This window comes from Sminthopsis crassicaudata, chromosome 6 (assembly GCF_048593235.1).
Source record: "Sminthopsis crassicaudata isolate SCR6 chromosome 6, ASM4859323v1, whole genome shotgun sequence".
Classification (NCBI taxonomy): Eukaryota; Metazoa; Chordata; class Mammalia; order Dasyuromorphia; family Dasyuridae; genus Sminthopsis; species Sminthopsis crassicaudata.
The window spans coordinates 163,630,617-163,646,576 of NC_133622.1; positions in this window are offsets into that span (position 1 = coordinate 163,630,617).

A 15,960-nucleotide genomic window follows, 5' to 3' on the forward strand; every position below is an offset into this window, starting at 1 on the left:
TTTTGAAAGGAAGTCATTTTAAAAATAGAATATACTAGTATAATTAAAAGCACACTTTTTTAAGAGTCAGTAGTGCAACATTGGACACTATACCTTACTTGAATAAATTTCTTCCTTTGAAAAATAAGAGATTCAGGCTGGATTCTAATGGTTAAGATCTCTTTCATCTTTTTTAATATGTAAAGAACCTAATTATGTGCATTTTAATATTATCTAACATAGTCAGTTTTACAGGGATGTAAGAATGAAGCTAAATCAGCATCTTGCCAACTATCTTCATTTTCCAGCTGAGAAAACTGAAGTGTGATGATGTTGTGACTTATCCAATCATTTGTTCATGTTTATACAGAAAGACAATCTTGAGAACTGTTAATTGCACTGAAATAATTAATTATTAGTTGAGTGATTGATTTAATTTTAAAATTTTATCTTTCCTCAACTCTACTTTCATATTTGGGCATCTAGGTAGTACATGGATAGAGGATTGGATCTAAAATCAGGAAGACCTGACTTCAAATCTGATCTCAAACACTTACTAATTATATAATCCTGGGTAAGTCGTTTGCCTCAGTCACCTCATCTGAAAATTAGGTGGAGAAGGAAATGGCAACCACTCTGCTATTTCTTCCAGGAAAACCCCAGATGGGGCTATGAAAAGACAAAAATGACTGAACAGCAACAATAACACTTGTAGATTTATTTTTAAGTATAATCAGGAACAATGTTGGAAATAAGATGCAGTCACAATACAAAGACAGAAATAATGTATTTTTAAAAAGAACAAAAAATCTACTTTTCAGAGAGAAAACATTTTACTTCTTTGAGTCTCACTTTTTCTTAATTGTAAAATGTGGATAATTCTTAGACTACTTATTTCACAGGTTAGAATAAGGAAAGTGCCAAGAGATTTGTGAATCTTAAAGCACATTTCTTTTGCAGTTGAATATATAAATGCAAAATATTACCAAGCCAAGCAATTGTTTTCCCCAAAAATGTGCTTTTGCAATCATTGAATTAACATAATCTTTTAATGACAATTCCCTGATGTTTTAAATTTTCTAATCAAAATTTAATTTGTGGTAATAAAATTTAGATTTAGAATGATCTCATGACCTTAACTCATTTCTATGCTTTTATATACATAAATTACTTAGTAGAATTTCCTGTTGGCTACATTGCTATGTCTCAAGGCACTCCATTTTGTTTTTTGGAGAGCTGTTTTTCCTAACATAAACATAATTTTTTTCCTCATTGAAATTTCCACATATTACTCAGTTTTCTACTGACAAGATCAGAGAGAACAAATCTAATTTTACATGATGGTTAAACATTTCTGGTTCCTTCAACTAATCTTTATTTGACATGAAGTCAAGGTCAATACCATTTCCAGAGTGACATTGCCCCCAATAAGTTCCAAGAAGGACAGGGCATAGGACAATCACTACCACATTGCTGAAATGCAGTCCAAGATTGCATAGTGGATGTTGGGCAAATTACTTGAGAAAAGAAATTATTTTGATATGTTTTCATTTTGAGACAACAATGATCTTGTGTATTTTTCTACTGAAACTCCACTGATTCAGAGCTTCTGACCTTCACCAAAGACAGATGGAAATAATTTCCTTTCCTTTATTTACTTCTCTATCACTTGAATGTTAGATTTCTTAACATACAGATATGTTTTAATGTTCTGCTTTATGTTTTTAATTCTATGGTTTATAAAAATGGGAATTTTTCCAAGGATCAGGAGAAGGAATTTTTAACTGATAAATCAACTTTTTCTTTCAAGTTTATCTCCAAACTAATGTCAGAAGGAGTGCAAATGAGCCTGTAAGATTGGAGGATTGTAAAAAATCCACACCCCAACAATGGTTTTTTTTTAAACTTCTGGTGGGACCTGGTAGTTTTGTCCTTAATTAATATGTTGATGTACTGAGAGACAGAAATGTCCCAGAAATAGAGAAAATCTTGGAAGGATGTGGAATGCTACAAGACAACTGTAAATCTTACATGTCACAAAATATTGAGAAGTATATCAAAGAGATGGAGACAAACATGCTTCAATGGCATAGGAGCCCCCTTGATTTGAACCTCATTGAAAATCTATTGACTTAGAAAAATAGACTATTCTTTAAAATACAATTAATGTAATGGTTTAGTTTCATTATAGAATGTATATTAAAAATCTTTTGAATTTTTCATGATTACCAAATCATGAAAAAACAAATTATTATGGCAAAAGGAACATATAATACATGTTGAAAGTTTTCCAATAATAAAGCAAGAAGTAAGTTTTGGTATGTCCAATAAATTTAATTATTTTACTTTGGCCCAATTGATTTGTGAACTACTAAATACAGTATTATATACTTTCACTTCCAAATTATTTCTTCTTGGAATTGGGATGAATTACAGAATGATCACTATCTTCATATATTTGAAGATTTGTTTGGTCAGGTGGTTCAGTGAATAGAGAGTTGGTCCTGGAGTTCGTCTAGTCTCAGAATTTTTTAAATTGTATGACTCTGGACAATCACTAAACCTCAGTTTACCTTGGTTTCTTGATCTATAAAATATGATAATAATATCACCTACCTCCCACAGTTGTTATGAGAACCAATTAAAAAATTTGCAAAAATCTGCAAAACTTAAAGCACTAAGTAAATGCTAGTTAATATTGTTGCTGATGATGTTTTCAGTTCAGAGGGCAGAACTTGGAACAAAATCTGAAAGTTGTAGCAAGGTGGGTGTCTATTTAAAGAAAAATCTTTTAAATTATTTCATCCATCAAAAAATGGACTGAAACACTTCAGAAAGTAATAGGGTTCCCAGTCCTTTGAAGGTCTTTCAGGAGGATGGTAGGTGACCATTTGTTATGGATACTACAGAGTCTTCTAGAACATTCTTCTTAAGACAAAAACTGAACTTGATGATATTTGAGGTTACCTGCAACTCTCAAAGTGATTATTTAAAAATTAATATGAAATAGCTCTGAAGTAGACTTCAACTACACTGGTCTAGCTAACAGTGAAAAGTCTTAATACAATTCCAATCATATGAATGAATCATATATTCACATTGATTAAAGATAGGAAGGAACCTCAGCAACCCAACATCTACTCAAGGTACTTCCATTCCAACTTAACTGACAAGTTGTCACCCATTCTTTGTCATCCAATCTACTTCAGACATTTTCTCTGTCTGTTGGCCATGTTGGAATGCTCTCCCTTTATCATCTCTTCCTACTGGCTCTACCTCAAGGCCCAGCTAAAATCCATCTTTTACAGGAAACTTTTGCTGACCTCTCTCCTTAATTCTTGTGCTTTTCCTCTGTTGATTATTTTTAACTTAACTTGTTAAGTTTATTAGCACTTGGTTGTTCCCATGTTATTTCCTACATTTGACTGTGAGTTCATTGAGTTCACTGTCTTTTACTTTTCTTCATGTCCTACTTAACACAATGCTTAGCACATTATATATATATTTAATAAACATTTATGAACAATTAATTGAGCTTTATGAACAAATACTTAATAAAAATTTGGTAATAATCATTCAGGTAGCTTAGTGCTGGACCTGGAGTCAGGAAAGCTTGAGTTCAAATCTGGCCTCAGTCACTTAGCTTTGTGACCTTGAACTTGCTACTTAAACTCTGCTTGCTTTCATTTCCTTATCTATAAAATGAAGATAATATTAATATTCCAGAGGGATTAGGAATATAATATTTGTAAAATGATTAGCATAGTGCCTGGCATTTAGTAGGTGCTATATAAATGTTAGCTACTGTTGTTTATGTGGTAGTTACTATTTAACTGACTCTAGGGAAAGAAAATCCTAAAAATTATAAATGCAGCCCATCACTGTACTTCTTTGGGTTTTTTGTTTTTGTTTTTTTGTTTTTTTGTTTTTTTTGTTTTGGTTTTTGTTTTTTTGGTTTTTGTTTTTTTGGCTTTCATATCTCATGCTGTTTATTTTTCAGAACAACTGCTATCTAATGAAGTTCTTCTCCCATCATGTACTTGTAATAATTTCTATACTCTAATGTAAGACCTGGAATTTATTCTCATCCAATTTTATGCTAGATGTCCAAGTCAGTCAAGATCCTTTTGGATCCTGACTTCTGAACATATTCACTGCATCAGCTACCCTTTACAACTTTGTGTTTTGTTCAATTTTGATGAGTCTGGCATCTGTTCCTTTATCCATATTATTGATGAAGATATTAAATGGCACTGGCAGAAGCAGAGATCTCTTCTGTGGTACAAAGGAGAACCATTGTGTGAATTCAATTATCCAACCACTGTTGGATATTAATGTATCATCTGCTCCATCTTCTCTACAAAAAGAGTATCAGATGTTTTATCAAAAACTTTTCTGAAATCTATTTAGATTTAGATCTATTCCATTTGTGGCATTTTCCTCATCTACCAATTTAGTGTCTATCATAAAAGGAATTCTGTAGATAGGAAAATATTATAAGTGACACTGTAGGCTACAGATGGCAATAGTGTTGATTTTATTTCATTCTGTAGAGCCACTCACAGCAATTAGAAAAACAAATATCCCAGGGGAATAATGAGATATTTCCTAACCTAAATATTACATTTACTGTGGTTAAAATGACACATGTGGTACAATTACCACAAAACAAAATAATGTAACTTGGATTTTGTTATTGCAAGAACCACAGAATGCACATTCATGATTCATTTGACAATTTTGCCTGTGTGTTAATTTTTAACATCTGTTCAAGAACAAGTTACTTTCCAGTAAAAAAAAAAAAAAAAAAAAAAAAAAAAAAAAGGTTTAGAATTAAGTCCTTAAAGATGTTTTCCAAAATTCCAAAGACAAGAAGAAATAGTGTTCTAAGTGGGCTCTTTTGCAATAGTTTGGTCAGTCACTAATTTTATAGTCAAAATTTTCATCTGTTAACCTGTCTTTTAATGTTGATTTCTTAATAAAGTAAAGTTCTTCAAATTGGCAACATTTCTTTTTTATTCTTTTTTAATTAATTTTTATAATTATAATATTTTTGACAGTACATATGCATAGGTAATTTTTTTTACAACATTATCCCTTGTACTCCCTTCTGTTCCGAATTTTTCCCCTCCTTCCCTCCACCCCCTCCCCTAGGTGGCAGGCATTCCCATACATATTAAATATCTTATAGTATATCCTAGGTACAATATATATGTGCAGAACCGAATTTTGTTGTTGTTGTTGTTGTTGCAAAGGAAGAATTGTATTCGGAAGCTAAAAATAATCTGGGAAGAAAAACAAAAAAACAAACAAAAACAATGCTCACAGTTTACACTCATTTCCCAGTGTTCCTTTTCTGGGTGTAGCTGATTCTGTCCCTCATTGATCAATTGGAATTGGATTAGCTCTTCTCTATGTTGAAGATATCCACTTCTACCAGAATACATCCTCATACAGTATTGTTGTTGAAGTGTATAATGATGCCCTAGTTCTGCTCATTTCACTCAGCATCAGTTAATGTAAGTCTCTCCAAGGCTCTCTGTATTCCTCCTGTCGGTCATTTCTTACAGAACAATAATATTCCATAACATTCATATAGCATAATTTACCCAACCATTCTCCAACTGATGGACATCCATTCATTTTCCAGTTTCTAGATACTACAAAAAGGGCTGCCACAAACATTTTGGCACATACAGGTCCCTTTCCCTTCTTTAGTATTTCCTTGGGATATAAGCCCAGTAGTAGCACTGCTGGGTCAAAGGGTATGCACATTTTGATAACTTTTTGGGCATAATTCCAGATTGCTCTCCAGAATGGTTGGATTCTTTCACAACTCCACCAACAATGCATCAGTGTCCCAGTTTTCCCACAGCCCCTCCAACATTCATCGTTATTTGTTCCTGTCATCTTAGCCAATCTGACAGGTGTGTAGTGGTATCTCAGAGTTGTCTTAATTTGCATTTCTCTGATCAATAGTGATTTGGAACACTCTTTCATATGAGTGGAAATAGTTTTAATTTCATCATCTGAAAATTGTCTGTTCATATCCTTTGACCATTTGTCAATTGGAGAATGGCTTGATTTCTTATAAATTAAAGTCAATTCCCTGTATATTTTGGAGATGAGGCCTTTATCAGAACCTTTACCTGTAAAAATGTTTTCCCAATTTGTTACTTCCCTTCTAATCTTGTTTGCATTAGTTTTGCTGTGTAGAAACTTTTTAATTTGGTGTAATCAAAATATTCTATTTTGTGATCAATAATGATCTCTAGTTCTCCTTTGGACACAAATTCCTTCCTCCTCCACAAGTCTGAGAGGTAAACTATCCCGTGTTCCTCCAATTTATTTATGATTTCGTTCTTTATGCCTAAATCTTGGACCCATTTTGATCTTATCTTAGTATGTGGTGTTAAATGTGGGTCCATGCCTAGTTTTTGCCATGGCAACATTTCTTTTTGAGAATAATGTGTCCAACTACTTCTGGTCATATTATCAGGAACATTCCTCATAAATGAACTACCAAAAAGTCACTTTTGAGATACCCATACATTAGTAGCCACTAAAAATTACAGCTGGTAAGCCCCTATCATGTTATTTACTTTTACCAACTAGCCAGAGGGTATATTTATTCAAAACATTCAAAACCAAACCACATAGAAAATAAAAAGTCAAGAAAGATTCCTCATGCATATATGAAAAATGCATTCCTGCAATTTTTCACTCCTTCAATGAAGTAGAGTGTCAAAAAGAAGTATGTAAGGCTCATTAACAATGTATATTTAAGGCATACACACATTCAGGAAACATGCATAAAGAGCAGATGCTAGTAATCTGTGTCCAGAGTACACACATAGGGGATGCTTGTGGCCTGAGCATGTATGTGACCAACTCATTAGTGCCTCCAATCTTGAAGAGCTGCCAATGTCTGTTGTTTCTTGAGGCAGCTTGATGCTGGTCTTGGAATCAAGAAAACTTGAGTTCAAATCTAGATTTAAGCACTTGTTAGTTGTGTAATCTTGAGTAAATCTTTTAATCTCTATTTGCCTGTTTCCTTATCTGTAAAATGAGAATAAGATTAACATCAACCTCAGGGTAATTGAGAGGATCAAATGATCTAATATGTATAAAGTGCTTAGCATAGTACCTGACACAGAGTAGGTGCTTAAAATAAATGCCTATTCTTCTCTCCTCTCTAATGGACAATATCTCATGACATCTTCCTTGGTAAAATTATCTCTGACCTTGTCTAAAATATCATCTGAGCTTTATCCCTCTAGGACCATCTAACTTTTCTGGTGACTAAAAAAGATAAGGACAGGCTGATAACTGTTTTAACATATAGCCAGGGCTATGATCTAACATACCTAGTCAAGAGCACCCGCAAAGGCCAGCCAGAATATCCTGATTCTAACAGTAAGTCTGTTCTTTTTACCACCTCTATTAGGTACTATGGATGGAGATCTTGGCTCTAGACAATCACCTAACGTAGCAGTAGGAAAGTCCTTATAATTTCTTTTCAATATTAATATCCCCCATACCATATCATAAAGGGATATAAAGCTTATATAAAGATGTCAGTGTAAATAAATGTAGAAATAGAAAAATAGTAGATAGATAGATAGATAGATAGATAGATAGATAGATAGATAGATAGATAGACAAATGTTATGTGAATAGAGATAAACCTATGGGAACTGAGGGAATTACCATATATAGAGTCATCTACATTCAGAAAGAGGATTGTGGGGACTGAATATGGATCACAACAGTATTTTCAACTTTTTTGTTGTTGTTTGCTTACTTTTTTTCCTTTTTGATCTGATTGTTCTTGTATAGGATGATAAATGTGGAAATATATATAGAAAAAAAGAGACACTAGGGATTATCTATTGCTGGAATGTGTATTCCCAGCACTTAACACCATGTCAAGCAGATAGTAAGCACTTAATAAATGCTCTAGCTTTCAAAAAATAATATAATACATATATATATATATATGTAGAGAAAGGGAGAGGGAGACAGAGACAGAGAGACAAAGACAGAACTACAAGATAATGAGATATAATATTGCAATTTTCCTAGGGCTAAATATCTATCTTTTAACATTCATGCATTAACAGCCTCTTAATTTAACTATCATAGCTATATATCAGTTTTTTGGAAAATTCATTATTCATGTACAATCAAAGTAATAAATCGAGGCTAAATTCTTAGGATGCTACAAGTATGTTGGATCCTTTGGAACATGAATTATTACTTTATAGTTAGTTAAAATTTTGCAAGGCATTCTGGGGACCTATCTACAAATCCTAACATAGTTCTTTGGGGAAATAAGCTCAGCTCCAAATAATTGACTCACAAACATTTAGGGTTACCTTTTGTACTCCATGTGTACTACTTTGTAGACTAATTCATTTGTAAGTTTGATACCAACTATTGTTGTTCATTCTTCTTTCCTGAAAAGGACCAATGACATCATGGAGTTACTCAACAGATATTGAATTGGATTTAAGTGAGGCAGAGTCATCAGCCTCATTTCTCTTCCAGAGTCATTAAAATCCAAAGACAAGACAAAGGTCAGGATAACTGGTGCTGGCCCAGGATGCAGTGGATGACCTTGATGTCTTTGATGTCTGACCAAGCTTTAAACATTCTACAGCATTTGCTTCAATTGCTTTCATGGTCCTTGGAGCAAATTGTTCTCATCTCTCCATCCCACTAGGGATTCTTTACATGTTCAGGGTACATACTCTAATAACTCACTGACAGATCTGAGGCTTCTCCTTTACCCTCTGGTTGATTTAGCCCATCTGCTGAGGCAGTTTTACCAGGCTGTGGCTGTTGCACATCTGACAGCTTCTTGAGGCCACAGGTAAGAGTTGGGTAACTATGTCTACCAAAGGTGGATGAGCTCCTCTGAAAAGGGCTCAGTAAACCCTCATGGTAAAGGTTCTAGTCCTCCCTAAACATAAGACAGGAAATGAAAGAAGCCACTTTGAGGAAATTGGACAAATGGGAGCCTGGGAAAAAAGGGACTTGTTATATGTAAGGAGATGCCAGGTGAACTGGCAAGAAAACTGCCTACTTGGAATCAACAGGTACTGACTATACATAAATGTTAAGAGGTGGAGTTTGTGTTCTACAAATAGCAATATTATATATTATCATTAGCACTCAGATTTGGGCTTTGATCCTTGAATTTAAAAATAACTTTTGGCCTTCTCCCCACTTGCCCCACCTTCATCTAAGTCTATTGAGAAAGCAAATCTTATGATGTCTGCACTGAGCAATATACTGGCATAACTTTCCAAATTTCTCTGTAGGACATATTACATCAAGAATCTTTTAAAAGGCCAATAACCAAGCTCTCAAAATCAGCAATTCTGAAACACACCCTAAAATTTTATTTACAAGAAATATTTTTCTGGCCAGAAAATTAAATCCCATGGTTATATTGACAAGGAAATTTGAAATTCAAAATCCTGCTTCCTATTACAGGATTTTAAGTTCATAAAGATTATTTATGAGCTTGCTTCTTTGTACAATTGGAAATACCCACATTTGCCATTTTGTGTGTGTGTCAATATGGACTTGATCATTGTTTCAGCTACTGCCATGTCTTGCACTGAGGAAATCCAGCAAGGGTCACAAGAGTCTGCCTTGTCTTCAGAAAAGGGAGCAAAAAAGCACAAGGTAGTCAAACACTTGAGACATGTCTGAGAACTCTCTCAGACTAATTGGACTGACAAACATATCTAGTCTATCATGTGCTTCTGCTGGAGCTGCCATCCTGAAAGATGGAAAAACCCTTTCTTTCCCAACTTTTTAAAGAGAGGAGGGAGCAGAAGGAAAGAAGGAGAGAGAGAGAGAGAGAGAGAGAGAGAGAGAGAGAGAGAGAGAGAGAGAGAGAGAGAGAGAGAGAATATGAGAAAAAAGAGAGAGAGAGAATATGAGAAAAAAAAGAGAGAGAGAGAGAGAGAGAGAGAGAGAGAGAGAGAGAGAGAGAGAGAGAGAGAGAGAAACACACACACGAGGGGAAGTAAGGAGAGGAGGGGAGAAGAGAAATAGGAGATAGATGGAAGGAGGAAGGGAGAGACAGAAAGGAAGAGGAAATGAAAGAGAGAGATGGAGAAATAGAGAAGGACAGATACAGAAAGAGAAAAAAGTGGAAGAGTTCAGATAGCATAACAAAGCAAGACACAATGAGATAAATATTTGGAAGTCTATCTACCAAGGCAAAATCAAGAACTATATAAACAGAATTACAAAACTGGAAACTGAAAGGATGCCCATCAGTTGGAGAATGGCTGAATAAGTTATAGTATATGAATGTTATGGAATATTATTATTGTTCTATAAAAAATGATCAACAGGATGATCTCAGAATGGCCTGGAAAGACATACATGAACTGGTGCTAAATGAAATGTGCAAAACCAGGAGATCATTATACATGGCAACAAGAAGATTATATGATGATCAGTTCTGATGAACATGGCTCTTGTCAACAGTGAAGTGATTCAGACCAGTTTCAATGATCTTGTGATGAAGAAAGTCATCTGCACCCAAAGAGAGGACATTGGGAACTGAATGTGGACTACAACATAATATTTTAATTTTTTATTGTTTGCTTGCATTTTGTTTTCTATCTCATTTTTCCCCTTTTTGAGCTGATTTTTCTTGTGCAGCATGATATTTGTGAAAATATGTATTGAGGAATTGCACATGTTTAATATATATTGAATCACTAATATATGTTGAATATATTGAATTAATATATATTGACCCAGATAGGAAGGGAGGGGGAAAATTAGAACACAGGATTTTGTAGGGGTGAATATCGAAAATTATCCATATATATATTTTGAAAATAAAAAGCTATAATTTAATAATAATAAAAAAGAACAATAACCAAAAAAAGAGCAACAGTGAGACAGTAACAGAGTAGAGAGAGAAAGAGATACAACATGACAAAGATAAAGAGACATGGATGGGAGAAAACAGAGACAGAAAGAAAGATTTAGAGATTCACTTTAGATTACTTTTATATATTAGGGAAAGAACAGCTCATCTCAAAAGAGACTTTTTCCCCAATGCCCAGCTAACCAATCAAATTGAGGGAATTCAATTTTCAGGGGAAATGCCTATACCTTTAAGAGGAAGTGTGTCCCTTACATACTTAGAAGGGAAAACACCACATTTTGTGATCTCATGAAGACCATTAAGAAAGCTGTCAAATTGATCATCCTCTCTTATGTAATCCGCTTAGGTATGGAACTATAAGATAATATAATATTTCCAAAGTTACTTGTTTGATTTAATTTTTATATCCCTTTTGAGAATAATCTGTAAGAATTTTAAAAAATAAGGTCATATCCAATTCCAAATCATAGGATGCCCAGAAAAACATGTTGCACTTATAATATTGTATAGTTGTCAAGTTGAATTCATATATATTATCACATTAAAGAATAGTCAAAATTATATTTATGTCTTATATCCTTCAACTATATCTCTCTTTAAGCTTTTCTTTAAACCAAATACATTTTATATGTGTTACATATTCTTGCCTTTTCTTTTCAAATGAATATTTCCTATTCAGCCATATTTTTCTCAATAGTTGTTCACTCTTCCTGCACTTTTGTACTTTTACCCCTAAATAACTTCACTGATCCTTTGCTCCATTACTTATCCTTCAACCTAGGTATCTTTTTTCCCCTTCAAAATTAACTGAATATTTTACTCACATCAAGAGAATTATTGCAAAATACTGGTTTTTCCCTTTCTCCTCTGAACAAAGATTTCAATATTTTGTTGTTTTGAGATCTCCCCCCCAACCCAAGGAATTTCACAATTTCATTTTTTTATATAATAGTTGAAGCTCAATCAGAATTTCTGTCATTTTCTTAGTATGTAGAAGTAGCTTCAGTGATGACCAATTGTCCTAATTTTGTTAAGAAAAAAGAAGACTTAGAAAAATTAGACTCTGGTAAAATTGGAACTCAATTCAACTGCATTTATTGATCAACTATGGCCAAGGAAAGATGTTTTTCCCATTTATTTAATGATTTTTAACATTCTTTTTTTTTTAATTCTGATTTTCAAATGCTATCCCTCTCTTTCCTCCTTCTCTATCTATTTAGAAGGCAAACCATATGATAGGAATTATATTGTGAAATCTTGCAAAACATATTTTCATACCATTTTGCAAAAAAAGAAAAACAAATATTTTTAAAAGCAAAAAAAGTATGCTTCAATCTGCACTCAGAGTTCATCAGTTCTCCCTCTGGAGGTAAATGGCATTTTTTATCATACACTCTGCAATTGTAGATCACAGTATTGCTGAAAATAGCTAAGTCATTCAAAATTGATCATTTTGCAATATTGCAGTTATGATGTACAATGTTCTCCTGGTTTTTCTCTTTGCATCAGTTCACATAAGTCTCCTCAAGTTTTTTTTTCTAAAACCATTCTGCTCATCATTTCTTACAACACAATAATATTCCATCACAATCATATACCACATTTTATTCAGCCATTCTTCAATTGATAGGTATATCTTTAATTTCCAATTCTTTCACACACATACACACACACACATATATTATATGCAATATATATAGATATAGATAGCACAGTTTAATAGCTCTTTGGATGATAATTACAAATTGTTCCCCAGAATGTTTGGACTAATTCATAATTCCACCAACAGTGCATTAGTATAATTATTTTTTCATATCCCTTCCAGAATTTGAGGTTTTTCTTCTTTTTTCCTCAGGTTAGCCACAGTGATAGATGATTTGTATTTCTCTAATCAATAGTGATTAATAACATTTTTAATGTGACTATTGACAGCTTTCATTTCTTCTGCAAATTGCCTCTTCCTACTCTTTGACCTGTTTATGAGGAACGATTCTTATCTGGGCTAGTTGTTCCAACTGATGAGATAGAAAAATGGATTAACACTTCTATGGTGGAGCTATTAGGGAAGCTATGAGCCACTTCAGATAAGTAAATCTAAATTATATAAGAAACAAACAAATCACAAAGCAATTTTAGGACCATGAATCCTTTAAAACTTGGGGGAGAATAAAGAAAAGCTCAAGTTGTACTTGATATGAACCTTTGGAAAGAGATAAGAATTCAAAGTGGTAAAGGTAAGGAAGGAGAGGATTGTAGATATAGGAATGAATTTGTGGAGTTGTAAGATGAAAAGCAATATGCACAAAAAAATTAGGTCAATTAGAATGGAACAAAAAGTATGTGAGTGTGATATTAAAGAATATAAAATAAATTATTATGAATGATAGGCTAGAGCAGATGGTGGAGATTTTAAAGGCCAAATAGCCACTTTTGTATTTGATTCCAGACACAATAGGGAGCCATGTGCTTCTTATATTAATTCAGTGATACATACATATATATATATATATATATATATATATATATATATATATATATATATATATATATATATATATATATATATACACAATATAATGTAAAGGATGAATTAATGACCTGAAATTATATAGGTCAGTAACAGAATGAAGCAAAATGAAAGATGAAAGAAATATGGTAAAAATAGAATTAACAAGACTTGGTAACTGATAGGTTATGAGAGATGATCAGGACTATAATTTCCTTGACGGCAGATAATGTCACATATATTTATATCCCCAGAACACTGCTTGGTAAATAGAATCATTAACTGCTTATTAACTAACTTTCAAACCTGGAAGCCTGATTTGAAGATTTGGCAGCCTCAAAGGAAGTAAGAAAAGCTTGTTTAGATGAATTCCATTTTTCATGTGGTGAGTTTTAAATTCTTATAGAACATCCAAGTAGAAATATCTAGCAGCAAGAAAGGTAATGCAGAACCAGAGTTCAGGAAAGAGCTGAGAGCTAGATAATTAGACTTTGGAGTTATCTATTGATAACACACTCATACACTGGAGATGAATAAATAATTCAGCAAAGAAGACTGAAAAGGAAGAGAAAGACTGTTAAGAGGAAAACAAGGAGAAAGAAGTCATATTAAAATTCAAGAAAGGGATAGGAGCCAGAAGGAAGGTATATTCAACAGAGTCTAAGCTACAAAAAGCAATGGGAATGGGATAAGGCAATTGAGTTTAGCAATTAGCAAATTAACCTTGGAGAAATTAATTTTGATTAAATGGTGAAATTGAAAACCAAATTGCAAAGCACTTCACAGGAAGAGGAATGTGGACAATAAAGCTAAATAGCTTTTCCCAGTTTAGTTGTTTAAAAGTAGTGCAAATTTACCTTAAAGGAATTGCTGGCTCAAGATTTTTCAAGGTTTTCTGATCAGGATTTTCTGGAACAGAAAAGGAGTCAATGTTTGTAGAGAGATTAAAAATTAAGAAGTTAGAGAAAACATGAAGCAAGTTCCTGAACTAACCATAGTTAGATCATAGTCCCAAGTAGAAGAGGGTGACATCAAGAGTTGTTTTTTCATCAGAATAAAGTAATGGAAAAGAGAATGGTAGTTGACATTAAAGGCATTCTATGTGTAGAATGGAGAAGTGTTTTCATAATGATATTCTCTATTTTTTCTATAAAATATGAGGCAAGAAAGGAGCTTTCCTTAGAGCATGGAAGTAATGTAGTTTGATAGAGGAAAGAAAGGAAGGAAAGTGAAAGGAATGAAGGAAGAAGAGAAGGGAAAGAGAAAGAAAGAGGGAAGAGGATGGAGAAAAGGGAAGGAAGAGGTCTATTCTGCCTTTCTTTGAGTCACACACAAGAATAATGTCCTTCCCATACATGGTACACCCATGTCTATACACATGGGCCTTTATTCATATTCCTATATGTATATACATAGATATATTTGTTGGTCATTAGATAAGGGCCTCACATCAATAGTACCAACAATCAAAATAAATTGTATTGATGAGCTCCACACTGTGATTCTTAACATTTCCTCTCCTAGAACACTATAAAATATACTGCAAGATATTTCTAATCATTGAAAGAATGTGTCCATTCACACAGGAAAGAGTAAGGGGATAAAGAGTATCTATTGCTCAACTTTTGTCATAAATTTAGATGGGCACTACAAAAATTGTCTTTCAGAAAGTATATCCAGAGCAATTAATTCAGGTGGACAGCAAGTTGGGCCTATAATTCAAGTGGAAGAGTGCAAGCTGGTTGCTTTTGCAAATTTGCAAAGTTCTTTTATTGGCTCCAAGCTTCTTTTCAAGAAAATAAAGGCTCATTTTTAAAAAAATACTAATATTTGTCAATATTTTAATTTGGCAAGGAGATATGGAATACAACTGCCTCCAAAGAATTCAAAATAGTATCATTCAGAGAGCAAAAGAGAGGTTCATGGTGGGTGTCAGCTGTAAAATAGGATCAAAAAAGAACTGCAATGATAGGAACAGAAGATGAACTGCTCAGATAACAAGATCAAGAAAAATCAGGTGGATAGCCAGAGTACCTTACCGATATCCTCACAAGCTCAGAAGGAGAAACCAACAAAGGCTTCCAGCCTGTTGAATGCAACTTTTCTGGCAAACTTTTTGGAAGATATGAAAAAAACTCACGTTGGATAGGCAAGCATGAATAGATTGCCATGACCGGTTGGAATTTCTTAATTAATTGTATCACAATATACATTGAGTATTTTCTTCAAGTTACAGTTTTAGTAATTGAGTCAAAAAAAAAAGTCAATGAACTTACCTAGTGACATATGTATTTTTTTCTTTCATTGGAAGCGTTAGGATTGGAATCCAAATCTATCCTTGGCCCAATTATTTATTTATACATTGGATTTAATTACCTATTGTGACTATTATATCAACACCTTCAGTGTTGATATAAACTTCAATGATTCCCTATTCTTTTTAGAATCAAATATAAAATTCAGCTTTGTTTTCAAAATCCTTCCTAACTTAGCCTTTGTTCCCCTTTCCATTCTTATATCTTATTCCCCTCCACTTACTCTAGGGCCTGGG